The sequence below is a fragment of the Anomaloglossus baeobatrachus genome, chromosome 2 (assembly GCF_048569485.1).
Source record: "Anomaloglossus baeobatrachus isolate aAnoBae1 chromosome 2, aAnoBae1.hap1, whole genome shotgun sequence".
In the NCBI taxonomy this organism is placed as follows: domain Eukaryota; kingdom Metazoa; phylum Chordata; class Amphibia; order Anura; family Aromobatidae; genus Anomaloglossus; species Anomaloglossus baeobatrachus.
Window position 1 is genome coordinate 587996029 of NC_134354.1, and position 15452 is coordinate 588011480.

The 15452-nt window shown below is 42.0% G+C and overlaps 1 protein-coding gene across 1 annotated transcript in view; it reads left to right on the forward strand.

The window, feature by feature from the left end:
* Positions 1-15452, forward strand: part of EDNRB (endothelin receptor type B) — a 67878-nt gene that overhangs the window by 2394 nt on the left and 50032 nt on the right. The window lies entirely within an intron of this gene.

Genomic DNA, 15452 nt, shown 5'->3' on the forward strand with positions numbered 1-15452 from the left:
ATCACAACTTTGTGGTACTTATCAATATACAGCTTCACTTTAAAGCTTTATTATCATAAATATTCCATACAATCTATGCAAATTAAGGGAAACAGGTTTGTTAATTCCTATTGCTCTATTGCTGCATGTAATTTACCACTATAACAAGCCTATGTACTTTAGATTTCTCTTCTATTGCTTGAAAAAAGTCTGGGGTAATATTGTATCTTAGGTTTATCCTGAGTATGTATCAATCTGATGCCCTGAAGGAAACAAATTCACACTGGGAATTGAGATGGATTTACCAATACTAATTAGAGTAGACTAGATATGTCAAATTTATCGCAGAGGGTCAGGGTGATAGTTTTTGCTATCCTTGGGGTCTGTGCAGACATTGTGTTTTTGTCACTTTTATTTTTACACAGATTTGTCACAAAACCTGAAGGATTTCCTAATACTAGCAAAGGGAATGAGATTCCTGAACTCTGATGAACATGTTGCTTATTTTCTTCTTGCAATTTGGTGCACATTTCAATCTGTAGGATAGCAATTCTTTCCATGTTTTTTGCTGCAAATTTCCCCCGTACTAGTGAATAGGTAAAAACACATGTAAAAATGCATACAAGAGGCAAAAAATGTGACAAAACCTATTTTATACAACATTTTTCCTGTAAAGAGATGCAGAGATGCTATCAAAAATGTCTACTGCAAATACTTAACCTATGCGCGTACATTATGTGTAATTTTATATATATGTTTTGCAACAAAATTTGGGCTCAATATTGTATAGGCCACATCCACTCTTCAACTAAGCCCCACCCCTTACCGGGTGAGATGCAAAACACGTCCAAAAGTCTCGACAAATGTTGCACATGACATGTGGCCAGAATTCTGGCTAAATTTATGCAAATTTGATTAGGAAACCTAATCCATTGTTACCAGAGGTGATACCTGAGCTGCTGTTTTCATGGTCATTATCATCCATTTACTTTATAAGTAGAAACAATGGGAGGAACTATGCAAGTCATCTACTTAAGTTTTAGGTGAATTTTAATTAGACGATCATAATTCATAAAAAATACTGAGTGTATTTCTTGACCATTCATAAAAGGCAGATTGTAACGCTAATCACTACCTTATGGGATCGAATGGGCGGAAGGGTAGTCAGGAAAGCCGGAGTCTGGTAACAGGAGGTCACGTATATTCATAAGGGGTAATCAGGGGCATAGTCAGGTCACAATCCGAGGGTCAAAATATGAGGGGATCATGTAATAGATAAAGGGATCAAGCAGAGACATGGTCAAGTAACGTTCAGAGTCAAAGGCAGGAGAACAAGACATAAATAGGGAGTGGGCAGAGAGGAGTCCAATAACAGTCCGGGGTCAGAATACCAAGATCAGAACACAATCAAACACACAATCAACAAAGCATAGCCAGAGAATACAACTGGCAGAGTTGTGGGGGAGCATGCTTAATAAAGAGACCTGAGCAATTACCTGGAAGGTGGAGGAGCTGAGGAGCCAGCACCTCCCAGAACCAACCTGGACTCCTATGTTGTATCTGAGCTGCTAGTTCATTATCAAGGATGGCACTGCAGAACATGTCTAAAGGCAAGATGCTCTGCCCAAAGGAATAGAGACACTGCCAGATCTGTAAGCGTCGCAGAGCATCTCCAAGTTTGCTTTGCACAGAGAATTGGGACACAGATTACCAGAAAGTATACCATAAGTCAGCAGACTTATAGAATTACTGTACAGTGTATATAGGTTTTATTTTAACAGATATTTACCTACAGAGTCAAATAAAAGTGTTTTTTTCACACAGTGTCCTGCATTTCCCTGAATCTGGCACTCTGGTCAGGGTAGAGTGGCATGTTGGCCATCATCTTACCCCTGGGTCATGTTCTACCATCCCCCCCACCAGCTGAGTCAGTCTTTCATATAAGCCTGTATGCTATGATGCTATAAAACTACTATAATTCACTAATAGAATTAATGCATAGATTTCGTGTTACTGACAAAAACTCTTTGAAGCCTTTCTGCTTATGTTAGGTGTAAACTCCCTAAAGCAAGCCATTTATTCAACAAAGCAATTAGAAACTTTTGAAGAATTGTTGAGCAATGTGCTATAACATAAGTGGAAGGAGAAGGGCGGCAAGTACTGTAAATATACCAAGCCTGACACAGAGGTTAAATCAAAGAGGAAGCAATTTGTAATGTTTGACAAGTCATGTGCAATACTGGACATGGATCACACATTACATAAGAGCATGACTAGCATTAACTACGCATGAAGCGGTCATGTAAACAGTGGCGTAGTCCGTGATGTGCTAATAACTTCAATATTTGTATACATTGTATACATTATTTTTAGCATGCAGATTGCTTATGTATGCCCTGATAATTAATTGCAAAATAATCTAGTTAGAGTTAATTAATTAGTTAAATATTTATTATAGATAATGCAAGTTATGTAGTATTTGGTGATTTTATAGATTGTTTATAGAGTGTTCTTATGATTGTCTTTCTGGGGATAATTATAGTTCCTTTAAATCCGCATTTAAAGGAAAAAAAATATTTGTTTACTGAGAAATTTTGTAACATGAAATTATAATATATTAGGGATTTTTTACTTTACTGTTTTCTAAAACTTGATTTAAATTAAACTAGTTAAGTGAAGTAAAGAAAAATTGACTTCTGTAAATGATGATCTAAAAAAAATCATTGTAGGGTCATTCCTGGTTGGACAACGGGGATCATAATAAGGCCAAAGCTTAGCATTAAAGCAAGCCCTCTCTGCAAGTGAATAGTTTACTGTACATAGTATAAAAATCAATGATTTATGTTTCAAAGCACTTGTAATTTTAGTCCTTATGCAGAAGAAATATAAACTGAATATTAAGAAAAGCATGTAAAATATTTTTCAGGTATTGCCTTTTTTGTTATATCTCAGATAGATAAATAGTTTGGTATAAAGTAAATAAATAAAAATAAGATTGATAAATAAAAATGCATAGATATATAAAAAATATTTTACCATCATTATGCAAGTAGAAAGCATATAATGCTAAAAATGATATTAAAATACAACTATAATGGAGAATAACAAAACAAATGTATACAATGTTTTCCCCTGCTTGCCTTCATGTACTACTACATAAATTATATTGTTTTATGTTAATGTTATTTGGTTCAAATTCTGTAAAATAATTTTGATTCACAAGATTTGCGTAAAGACAAAATGATTTTTATTTTTGTCTTTAAACTTTTTTTGTGACTTTTAAGTCATTTTTTTGCAAAATGTCAGAAAAACTGTGTACATAAAGCACTCAAGGGAGAGACTGCAGTACATTTGCCGACAAATTTTGCGACTTTTCGAAAAGTCGCAAATGTAAACGAGTTGAAAACATCTGGAAACTCTCAACTCCACACACAATAGCAAACATAAAAAAAACAGTTGTACACATAAAAAATGCATGTTATAATGGTTCTAGACAAAGAGGAATTATGAACAAATGAATACCAAGTGAAAAGCACCATAAGCTAGGCCCAAAAAGGTAGAATTGTAATAATGAATTGTTCCCTAAGTATATGAAATTCTCCTAAACTATTTTGGTATCTTATGTACAGATGTTTACATTTTGAGTGTAGGAAAGAGTGATCATTCTGTCCAAATTTTTGAGGCTGAAACACAGCACAGAAGTAGTTGTCTTTAAACTAGGAACTTGGAATACTTACTTAAATAGTGATGAGTGATCGTGCTCGGCACTGCTCGGTACTCAATCAAGCATCGAGAGATGCTTGAGACACTTGATACTAGATCTTGTATCCTGGTACTCAGGCTCTATGCTCAAGTCCCAGCCCCACATGTTTCATGGCTGTTTTTCAGCCACTAAATATGTGGTGATTGCCTGACAATTACAGTAATGCCATAGCCATGTTGGTTACTGGGTTTACTGTGATGGATTGGCCACATAGTGTCATCTGGTCTGTATAAGATGCAGGGGCACCATGCTCAGCCCACTGTACCTGGAAATAGTGTAGGGAGAGCTTCTGCTGGAGAAGGGACAGTGTGTTATTGCGACACAGTAACTGCTGATGCATCATTAAACCAACAAGTCCTTTTCAGGGATAATTCAAAAATATTCTATTGTATCATAATACCACTCTTAGCAGAAATTAGTGTAGGGTTAGCTGCTGGAATAGGGATAGTATATTAGAGGCATTTAGGCATGGTTCATTGCATTACAGTCCTTGGTGCTGCCACGTACAGCCAACAATACTTTTCAGGGCTAATTTAAATACATTCTATGTTCTAATAATACTGCCTTTCATCTGTAATTAGTGTAGGGTTAGTTTCTGGAGCAGAGATAGTGTATAAGAGGCATTCAGGCAGGGTTCATTGCATTACAGTCCTTGGCGTTACCACGTACAATCAACAGTCCTTTTCAGGGCTAATTTAAATATATTTTATTCTCTTATATTAATGCTGGTAACTGCGTACATAATTTAAAATGTGCAAAGCATGCGGGAAAGGACAGGTAAGTGGACCTCCCACTGATGGTGGTGCACACAGCAGCCGTGGACGTGGACCAGGGCAAACTGGGCCTGTTGCGGTAGCACACCAAACACATGCATCATCTAGACCTAGCTTCCTGTCCTACTTTGCAGGAGGGTGCAGGACACTACTGTTGAAGTAGGAAGAGGTTGTGGGTTGAATGGTAGATAATGTTTCCAGTCTTTTTCCAAGCACCACCCTGTCTTCCGCACAGTCCAGTCTCACTAGCCAAGGGTCTGAACCACATAATCCTCGCCTTGATCCTCCTTCCTCCCACCATAGAGAGTCCCATGAGACAAGTGACCCACACTCGGATACTTTGAGGAGCTTTTTACCATTTATGGCTTCTTCTGTCCTCTCACCGTGCACGTTTGAAAAGGGACATGAGGAGATTGTGTACAGTGATGCCCAAATATTTGAGCAGTTATGGTCAGAAGAAGCTGACAGTTGTGAATGGCAATTACTGTCTCAAGAGGTAGATGATGATGAGACACAGTTGACAGCAAGTCATGTTAAGTCAACAAGTCAAAAGGAGGACCAGACTGTAGAAGTGGAGGACAATGTGGTGGAAGATGAAGTAACTGACCCAACCTGTCAAGGTGGCATGCACTGCGAACGCAGAAGCACAGAGGGGGAGTGTTTTGCAGCACCTTAGCAAGCAGGAAGAGGCAGTTGGATAGCCAAAGGGAGAAAGTGGGCAAGTGTTCCTCACAGCACCCACACATGGCAAGATTACAGGCCAAGGATTAGGTATTCCCCAGTCTGATGACTTTTCACGTACAGTTCTGAAGACAAGAAAATGGTGAATTGCAACCTGTGCCTTACCAAGCTAAGGAGAAGCCAGACCACTACCAGCCTGACCACCATCAGCATGATTAGGCATATATCATCCAAACACATGACTAGGTGGACTGAATACCTGGGTCCACAATCAGTATCTGCAGAGGACACCAATGCATTGCACTCGGACTAAAGTTAGTCAATGAGGCACAAAAGATCTGCGGGTTTTTCCTCAGCTCAAATCAGATTGATGAAAAAATTGCAGCATGCTGAGATTGCACTCGCCTACTGAACATGACTCATCAATGCAAGTCAATGGTTGTGAGAAAAAAAAAGGATGACATGTGGACGATCCGTTTACCATCCATTTATTATGGATACATTATCACTCTGTAACATAGAACAATTTAAATGATCCAGTAAATGATTGTAGAATTAAAGTAGCTAAGAAAAAAAATGCATTGCATAAAGATGGAATACGTATGCAAGGCAAGAAAATAATCACACACTTGCATAGCACTCACATGACAAAAGGACACCTACATTGATTCCACTTATCCAACTTTTCAAGAGCGGAATCGGACCATATTTTTACACTCCAGTATGAGAGTAACCTTAATCTAAGTATAGTCTTGCTATCCTCGCTACACTTGACTTGCTTTCATAATGCCCTGCATTATCATTCTTTCCTCAATGTCCTTTTTCCCTTTATCATCCAAAATACCTGCATACTAATTAGAATCAATGAGGATCTTCACACCTTCGTGTTTTCACATGGAACGTGTGTCCATGTGAAACACTTCTTGTCCATGTGATACACACAGAAATAAGTCTGTTTTTTTCTGGCTGCATGGATCAAATATGGACAGAACACAAATGGCATCCATGAGACATCCGTGTGACATGTAGTGGAAAAAACGGCCGATACTGGAATTAATGTTTTTTTTATATCTAAAAGATGTACAAAGCTAGAAAAATGATAAATAGATAAATGATAGATAAATGCTAGACTGAGATTTAAATACCGTATTTTTTGTTTTATAAGATGCACCGGATTATAAGACGCACCCCAAATTTGGAGGGAAAAAAAGGTAAAAAAATAAATATATGGGGTCTGTTTATAATCTGGTGGTGTCTTACCAGGGAGGGGGGCCTGAAGAGGAGCGGTGGTCACAGGAGGCAGGGGTGGTACTGGAGTACTGCAAGTAGTATAGAAGGAGGCCCAGATACTCACTGCGGGTGCTGCTCTGTGCGAGGTCGGCGACGCCGCTATGCTCTGTGCAGGGCCATTGTTGCTCTGCTCTGTGCGGGGCCGGTGTCGCTCTGTTCTGTGCGGGGCCGGTGTCGCTCTGCTCTATGCGGAGCTGGTGTTGCTCTGCTCTGTGCGGGACTGGTAATGGAGCAGCCGAGAGCCGAGAGCATGGAGAAGCCGAGCACCGAGCAGAACTGAGCAGCCGAGCAGGACGGAACAGACGTGCACCGAGCAGCCGAGCAGGACGGAGCAGCTGAGCACCGAGCAGCTGAGCAGGACGGAGCAGCCATGCACCGAGCAGCCAAGCAGGACGGAGCCGCCGTGCACAGAGTAGCCGAGCAAGACGGAGCAGCCGTGCACAGAGCAGAATGGAGCGGCTCCAAACAGAATAGAGCAGCGCTGCCCTATGTACAGAACAGCGTAGCACAGACCAGCAGCAGCACAGTGCATTGCTCGGCGCATCTCCCTGCCTCCTTTGACCACTCTGCACAACCCCCCGGTAAGCTACATTGGGATTTTAAGACACACCCCTCATTTTCCTCCAAACGTTTTGGGAGGAAAAGTGCGTCTTATAATCCAAAAAATACGATAGATCGAAAAATAGTAAGTTGATAACGGGGAGTAAGGCGACACGCTCACACAGACATGCAGCGAGTAGCAGTTAGTGACAGTTATGCACAGACTAGTGAGAATAAGTTAGACGTGGGGAGAACATAGTCGCTGAGGGGAGAGCTGCACCATAGCTCCCTCAGGACCGAGCGCACAAAACAGGGTGCGGAGCCCTACCTGGTGGGCACTGCACGTCCCGCCAGCAGAATCCGCTGGGTGGAGGATTTCAAATCTTCTAGCCCACACAAAGTGCCCGGGACACAGCTGCATATAGAGCCAGGAGTTGTGACAAAAGAACGGCACCAGTAACGGACTCACACTGCCTGCCATACAGGACAAGAATGGAGCCCATCCAAGGACTCGGGTCCCAGCATAACTTCAAGCCACAGGGACTCACACAATACAGGGCAAGTAGGAAGGACTCAAAGAAGAAAAAATGGTTCTGACCTCCGAACTATCCGGGATTGACTGGAGCCCATGACAGTGGAGTCCGGCAGTACAAAGGCGGTGACATCTCAGTGAGTAAAGAACTTTCACTGCAACCCCTGTTGTCCAATCCGTCCCGCGCCTTAGCTGCACAGCAGCAGAAGACTACTCCTCCCAACCTCCCTGTGGGCCTGAGCTCTGCCTGTGGAGAGCTGTACCAACCTAGCTGCACTACCATCTGCCCTTAGAGGAAACCTCTTGCAGCAGCGACTCCTATTTTAGCTGCACACCACAGGTGACGTCACGAATAACTACTATCCCCATCATCATCCCCCATTTCTTGACACCGGCGGGGTCATGGAACTGGGCCTAGCTGCTGTGACATCCCACCCCCTACACCGACCTGGTGACGAGTAACCCCCCAGACCCTGTGGGAGCGTCACTAACATTTATCTATCTAGCATGCATCTACCGTTGCACATCTTGTACAGTATCGTGCATCCTTTTCCAGTACCGGTCACATGGATGGCAACCGAATGTCACATGGATTTCACCACAGACATCACGAATGTACCCACAGATGCCCACACAGATAGACAAAACCGGCAGTGCAACACTGTATTTCTTACATGGACATGTGAAGATTCAGAAGGCCTTAAACTTTCTTCTTTCCCTTCATGAGTCTCTACAAAAGTCTTATTGTCTAAGGCACTCCCCGACCTGCCACTACACTTTCCTTTGCCACTTTCCATTGCAATAAGTAGGATGCAATTTTTTTTCACATTGCTCATTGTCACTTCTCGTCTACATTTTTATGTCTCATATCTGCTTCCCTGAATATCCTGCAATGTTTCCTCACCTTGGCCGAAGTTTTATAAATTGTGCTCCTGTGAGCTACCACAACCTTTGTGCCTTAAATACAAAGCAACTAATTGTTAACTGACAATACATTTCTGAGTACCAATCATTCTCTCCCTGACACTAATTGTTTCTTCTAGCGTCAGCCAACAGAGTTTTTTTACACTTACAGAAGCTTTTGTTGGACTTTTGTTTTTTGATTAATTTGTGCACAACTCATTCTGAGTTTAAATTAAATTTTCTTCCACTTTGCATCCTGGGATCTCGTAATAAAATAGTTCCTAACTGACCTGATAGAAAATAATGTAAGTTGATACATTTTATATTAATATTAATACATATTTTTCCATTTTTTTGTAAAGAAATATAAAAACAAATATTAGAATTACCCCAATTAAAAATGGTAATGAATGACAAATGAGGGCTTTTTTTTATACTAAAGCCATTGAGCTGCATAGCACAATTTAACGTGGTTTCAGTTGACATGAATGGCATATAACTGCAGTAATGATCCAATTTTTAACAACAAAAGCGGCTGAAGCTATCTGCTACATTTTTTGGCACAAAGTGGTAAATACATTAAAACATCAAGATAGAAAAACCTAGTTTCATATGTTATACATAAATAAATGTTTTGTTTTGATACAGAAATCTACATTTCAATCATTCCAAATCGTATGAAAATTACACATTTATTCTACAGCAATTTCATGCTTAATTTAATTTCAATTGAATTTGTAATCTGTTTTGCATAATCCAATATTCATTTAAATGAAAGCCATACACTACTACAGTTCCCCATCAGTGACTGCAGTTAACAGCTCATGACCAGTGATGCACAATGATGGCTTCATTTTACAAAGTTGTATCTAATAAGAGATAATTTATCACCTGACATGGCTTTTACTAATTATCATACATATGTCATACATATATATATGCCAAAAAGGTTTCTACTTTAGTAGTATCTACTTAAATGCATGAGATCAGATCAGCATTTCATGGTAATTTCCTAAATAAATCAAGAAATTGTGGAGGCAGGTTCCTAGTTTATTTTTTTACGCTACAGACCAGTTCTCTACTCCTACAATTTGCCCTTGTTTAAAACATAATCTTTATTATATTTTTATAGTAATGATTCTTCACTATCATTATTATTACTATTTTTATTTAATTGCATTCGGCTCGATCCTAAGCCATGCGACTGCTCTATGAATGCTATGAAGGAAAATTGATCTTGTACAAGCCTACATAGGTCCAGCAAAATCTCCTCTACTATTATCTTGATAGTATTAAGCCATCGGGCTGCTGGTATTCCTCTTTGACTTGTTCATTCTATTCTTCCAACCATGATGTCCTCCTTCAGTGGTTGCTTTTTTCATATGATGTGTCCAAAGTAGGCAACCATGGGGAAGATTATTCTCCTTACGGAGACCTGTCAAACCAGTCTGGCTGCCAGTTAGGGGAACTTATAGCTGCAATGCCCCTCTGGGAAATATTCAAATTGTCCCTACAGTGAGGAAGGAGACAAACTCTAGTGCCACCTATTGGAAGTAGCAATCCTAAAAGTCAAAAGTGCCTTTTTAAACAAACCTTTTTATAAGACTTAAGGGCACTTTACACGCAGCGATATCGCTATCGATATCACTAGCGAGCGTACCCACCCCCATCGGTTGTGCATCATGGTCAAATCGCTGCCCGTGGTGCACAACATCGCTTACACCCATCACACATACTTACCTGCCTAGCGGCGTCGCTGTGGCCGGCAAACCGCCTCCTTTCTAAGGGGGCGGTTCGTGCGGCGTCACAGCGACGTCACTAAGCGGCCGCCCAATAGAAGCAGAGGGGCAGAGATGAGCGGGCCAAACATCCCGCCCACCTCCTTCCTTCCTCATTGCCGGCGGCCGCAGGTACGGTGATGTTCCTCATTCCTGCGGTGTCACACATAGCGCTGTGTGCTGCCGCAGGAACAATGAACAACCTGCGTCCTGCAACTGCAACGATAATTGGGATTAGAACGACGCGTCAACGATCAACGATTAGGTGAGTAATTTTGATCGTTTCACACGCAACGACATCGCTAACGAGGCCGGATGTGCGAATTCCGTGACCCCAACGACATCTCGTTAGTGATGTCATTGCGTGTAAAGCGGCCTTTAGGATTTAATGGCAGATCAGAATCCCAATTTGTATAAAAAGTCTCTTTTGACTTTGGATTGTTACTTCCAATAGGTGGTGCTAGAGTTTGTCTCCTTCCTCACTTGAGGAACAATTTCAAAGTAGGCAAGTCACAGCTAGTAACTGTTGCTTTCAGTGACATGTTCTGCTTGATTTTTTCCAAATGTTTGTCTATTCTTGTTTTATATTGTTTATTTATCATTTCATTGGACGTGTCTGGGTAATTGGAGCAGAGACCCCTAAACTGTTGAACCTGTGCTGTCACTTATTCCAGAGGTAGGCTTGATGGTAGCCAGGTCTGGACCGTCAGCGTAACTCTAACTCCTGTCCAAACCCTGATTTAACACCCCCACCCCTGGAAAGGGCAGGGACCAGAGAAGCAAATCCCACAAATACCACAGACCACACAGGAGAGCACACTAACGATCACCAGGCCCTGGATCACTACAATACGGTCCAGTTTTGCTGAAACAATGCTGAGCTATATTCGTCTAGGAGCAACCAGATCCAGTACCTTATAAGGAGTGAAGGTGGCTGTGAGTGGTCAAAGTAGCCTGAGCTCCTAACAGCAGTTCACAAAGCCAGCAGGAATTAACTCCTGCTGGACTGGAAAGCAGCTAAAACAGCCGACGCCTGAGTCGGGCTAAGCAGACCTCAGATTGTTTGTCTGACTCTGTGGTGTGACTGGAGTCTAACGCTGCCATGACACTCTCAGCTGTGCAAAGCTGAACACTGCATAACAATCATCCAGGTTTTGCATCTGTATGTTACCAAAGAAAAGACCAAACTATGTTCTTGCCATGTCTTCATAGCCAGTGAAATGTTCCTAGATTTTAAGACCTTGTCAACTGACTTTATTGTCAGTTTTCCCATAGCTATCCTCCTATTGACTTCCTCGTCGTCTCTGTATCTTGAGTATTCATTGATCTGAATAGCTTGAAGTCATTTCCAACTTCTAGTAAGTTGCCATAATGCTAAATTGTGTTCCAGTCGTACCTGGCAGTGGTCAATGTCTGAGTCTTTCTCCTGTTGAGTAGCAGTCCCATGTTCGAACTACTTTCCATATTGACACTTGGTAAAAAGTCTTTCATTTCATCTATGTTTTTTGCTATCAATGTTGTATTTAAGATTGCTGAGGGTTCATCCAGCAATTTTGATTCCTTCTTTGATTCCTTATTTTTCAGCATGTCCAGCTGTAATGCAAGCGGCGATGCATCTGCACTGCTCCACATCCTCTCCCCGGTAGGGATGCTTCCGCTCTTACCTTAATGGTGGCATCCTCAGCTGTGTATGGCTGAGAGTCCTTAGATGTTAAAGTCATCCTCTCCCTTTGGGATGGTCAAAAAATGGTCCAGGCCATTCTGACACGACCAGCAATCTCACAGCAGGGGCCTGGTCGCTGCTATGTGTCAAACGTAGCGAGATCACTGGCAAAGTCGTTGTTGCATCACAGAATCTGTGACTCTGCAGCAATCTCGTTAGTGATCTCGCTATGTGTGAAGGTACCTTTAGAGTCTATTCTGTTAACCATGGCTGCAGGGGTCTCTCTTCTGCCTTTTGCTTATTGTCTTACTGGCTGCGTCACTAAAAATAGTTTTTATATGTGTCTATAATTCTTCAAAATGTAACCCCACATACTAGTTAGTGTGTGGTGACGCCACACCATTACTTTACCTGGACTTCTGTTTGCCGGTTATATTATATGTGGCTTGAATGACCGTTTATATTTGCCTATATAGGCTATCACACTTGTGAATGTACAATATTCTGTTTTACTTACTACAGCAATGTTGGTTATTTTCTGGCTGCATATGTTTCTGGTATACTGCATCTGGCCTTGATTTGTACATAGTCTTAGTTTAAGGTTTGCAGGTCCTTTATACAATTACTGTAGGTGCCTGGTCCCCTATATCAATTCCATCTATCACCTGGGTTGGTCCATTCATTTTAATGAATTTTAATGGTTGTAATAAAGATTTATTGCAAATTTTTCATAAATTTGGGTTTGCATTGGCTTATTAGTGTGTATGTATGAATTGTGCAATAAGCCTTCCATACTAGCATACTGATTGTGGACTTGGGTGTTTATTCAAGTCTTTTATGTTAATGAGTAAGGGGTTCTTTATACACTGCGACATCGCATCCGGAATATCGTCGGGGTCACATCATTAGTGACGCACATCCGGCGCCGGTAACGACATCGCAACGTGTAAATCCTATATGCGCCGATAAACGATCGCAAAAGCATCAAAAATCGGTGATCTGTGTAGCGTCGGCCATTTTCATAATGTCGGGTCGACTGCAAGTACGATGTTGTTTGTCGTTCCTGCAGGTCCACACATTGCTGTGTGTAAACCCGCAGGATTGACAAACATCTCCTTACCTGTGTCCCGCCAGCAATGCGGAAGGGAGAAGGTGGGCGGGATGTTATGTCCCACTCATCTCCGCCCCTCCGCTTCTATTGGCTGAACGATTAGTGACATCACGGTGATGTTGCTGTGACGCCGAACTCACCTCCCCCTTGAAGGAGGGATATTTCGGCAGTCACAGCGACGTCGCTGAGCAGGTATGTGCGTGTGACGCTGCCGTAGCGATAATGTTCGCTATGGCAGCAATCACCACATATCGCATGTGCGACGGGGGCGGATGCTATCACGCTCGGCATCACTAGCTGATGCTAGCGATGTCGCAACGTGCAAAGTACCCCTAAGTCTTGTTTTGGTGTTTTGTCGATTTCCTATTGAATTTGATTGTTGAATAGTTCAATATTCTCCTCCACAGCATATAATATTGGTGAGTACACTTGTATGACAGCGACATAAATTGCTGCTCCTTGTAGTCATATGAAAATGTCTCTATCAATGACTGTATTATATTTTATGACACTACCGACCAATCTTCAGTTGACATTAAAAGCAACACTGTTTGTTCTTCGGTTATCAATGCCAGAGTAGTAGACCCAATGTTACTGGAAATATCCAGATTGAGTCCATCTTAATTCACTAATTCTGAATATATGGAGTCCTGTTCTGTCTACTTGATGATGTATAGTTTACCTTAGTTCATGGTTCGTACATTCCAGGTTCAGAACTATATTACTTAACAAAAATTGTTGTGTGACTAAGTTTTTCCTTGTCATATCCCTAAAGTTGACATTTTTATAAAGCAACTGTTTGAAGTTTGCTACACAAATTGAGCAATAACTTAAGATTAGAAAAAGATTAGACCAGTCATTATACACTTTTAACAAAAAAGGCAAACACTTTTTGATCTGATTTTCAACATCTTTTTTTTATCCCCTAAATACCAGCTCTTTTTCCAAATCTCTTTACTTAAAACTGACAATACAGATATACTACAGTATATCTTAAAACTAAAAATTCCTGAGAATGCAATGAGTTGGCAGATAAGTCCACAGCAATAGGTGGAAACACAAAGGAATTCATAAAGTCATCAAGATACATTGCAAAGAACTATATAAAATGTTCCCAAGAGTAAAGAGTAGAGTTGAGCGCGGTTCGAGGTTCTCCAGTTCTAGGCTCGAGTGATTTTGGGGGCTGTTCGAGATCGAACTAGAACTCGAGCTTTTTGCAAAAGCTCGATAGTTCTAGATACGTTCGAGAACGGTTCTAGCAGCAAAAAGCAGGGCTTTTTACAGCTACAGTGTGCAGGAGCCATCGCTGGCAGCCTGCCAGAAGCTGGTAACCAAGATAAACATCGGGTATCCAACCAAAGCGCTTTGGTTAGTAACCCGATGTTTATCCTAGTTACGTGCAGGAAGCCCACACTTCCCCGCTCAGCTCGCTCCGCCCCCTCCTGCCCGCAGCATGTACACATACATACACACACACACACACACACACACACACACATGGTCCCGCTCGGCTTACCTGCGGTCGGCCCGGGGGCAGCAGTCCTTGGCACTGGAAACTGTGGCTGCTGGCCCTTTAAGGCTCACTGTGTTCTCCTGCATTGAGCATTATCTGTGGGCGGAGCTACCGCCCGGCGTCCTGCTCGGTCGCACAGATGAAGGAGTCACAGTGCCAGCCAGCGACCCCCAGCAAATCGCTTCCCTCCGGCGCTGTGTGGGCCCCATCTGCACCGTGACCTGATCAGTATGTGGGACATCACTCCCTCCCCGCCCCTCCCTGTCCCCCCGTGCGTGTGTGGGCCCCGCAGAGCCGTGTGTGTGGCCCCCGGAGCCGCGTGTGTGGGCCCCGCAGAGCAAGGTGTGTGTTTGTATGTATGCATGCAGCAGAGCAGTATGCGTGTCTATATGTATGTATATATGCAGCAGAGCAGTATGCGTGTCTGTATGTATGTATGTATATATGCAGCAGAGCAGTATGCATGTCTGTATGTATGTATATATGCAGCAGAGCAGTATGCGTGTCTGTATGTATGTATATATGTAGCAGAGTAGTATGCGTGTCTGTATGTATGCATGTATGTATGCAGCAGAGCAGTATGCGTGTCTGTATGTATGTATATATGCAGCAGAGCAGTATGCGTGTCTGTATGTATGTATATATGCAGCAGAGCAGTATGCGTGTCTGTATGTATGTATATATGTAGCAGAGTAGTATGCGTGTCTGTATGTATGCATGTATGTATGCAGCAGAGCAGTATGCGTGTCTGTATGTATGTATATATGCAGCAGAGCAGTATGCGTGTCTGTATGTATGTATGTATATATGCAGCAGAGCAGTATGCGTGTCTGTATGTATGTATGTATATATGTAGCAGAGTAGTATGCGTGTCTGTATGTATGTATATATATATATGCAGCAGAGCAATATGCATGTCTGTCTGT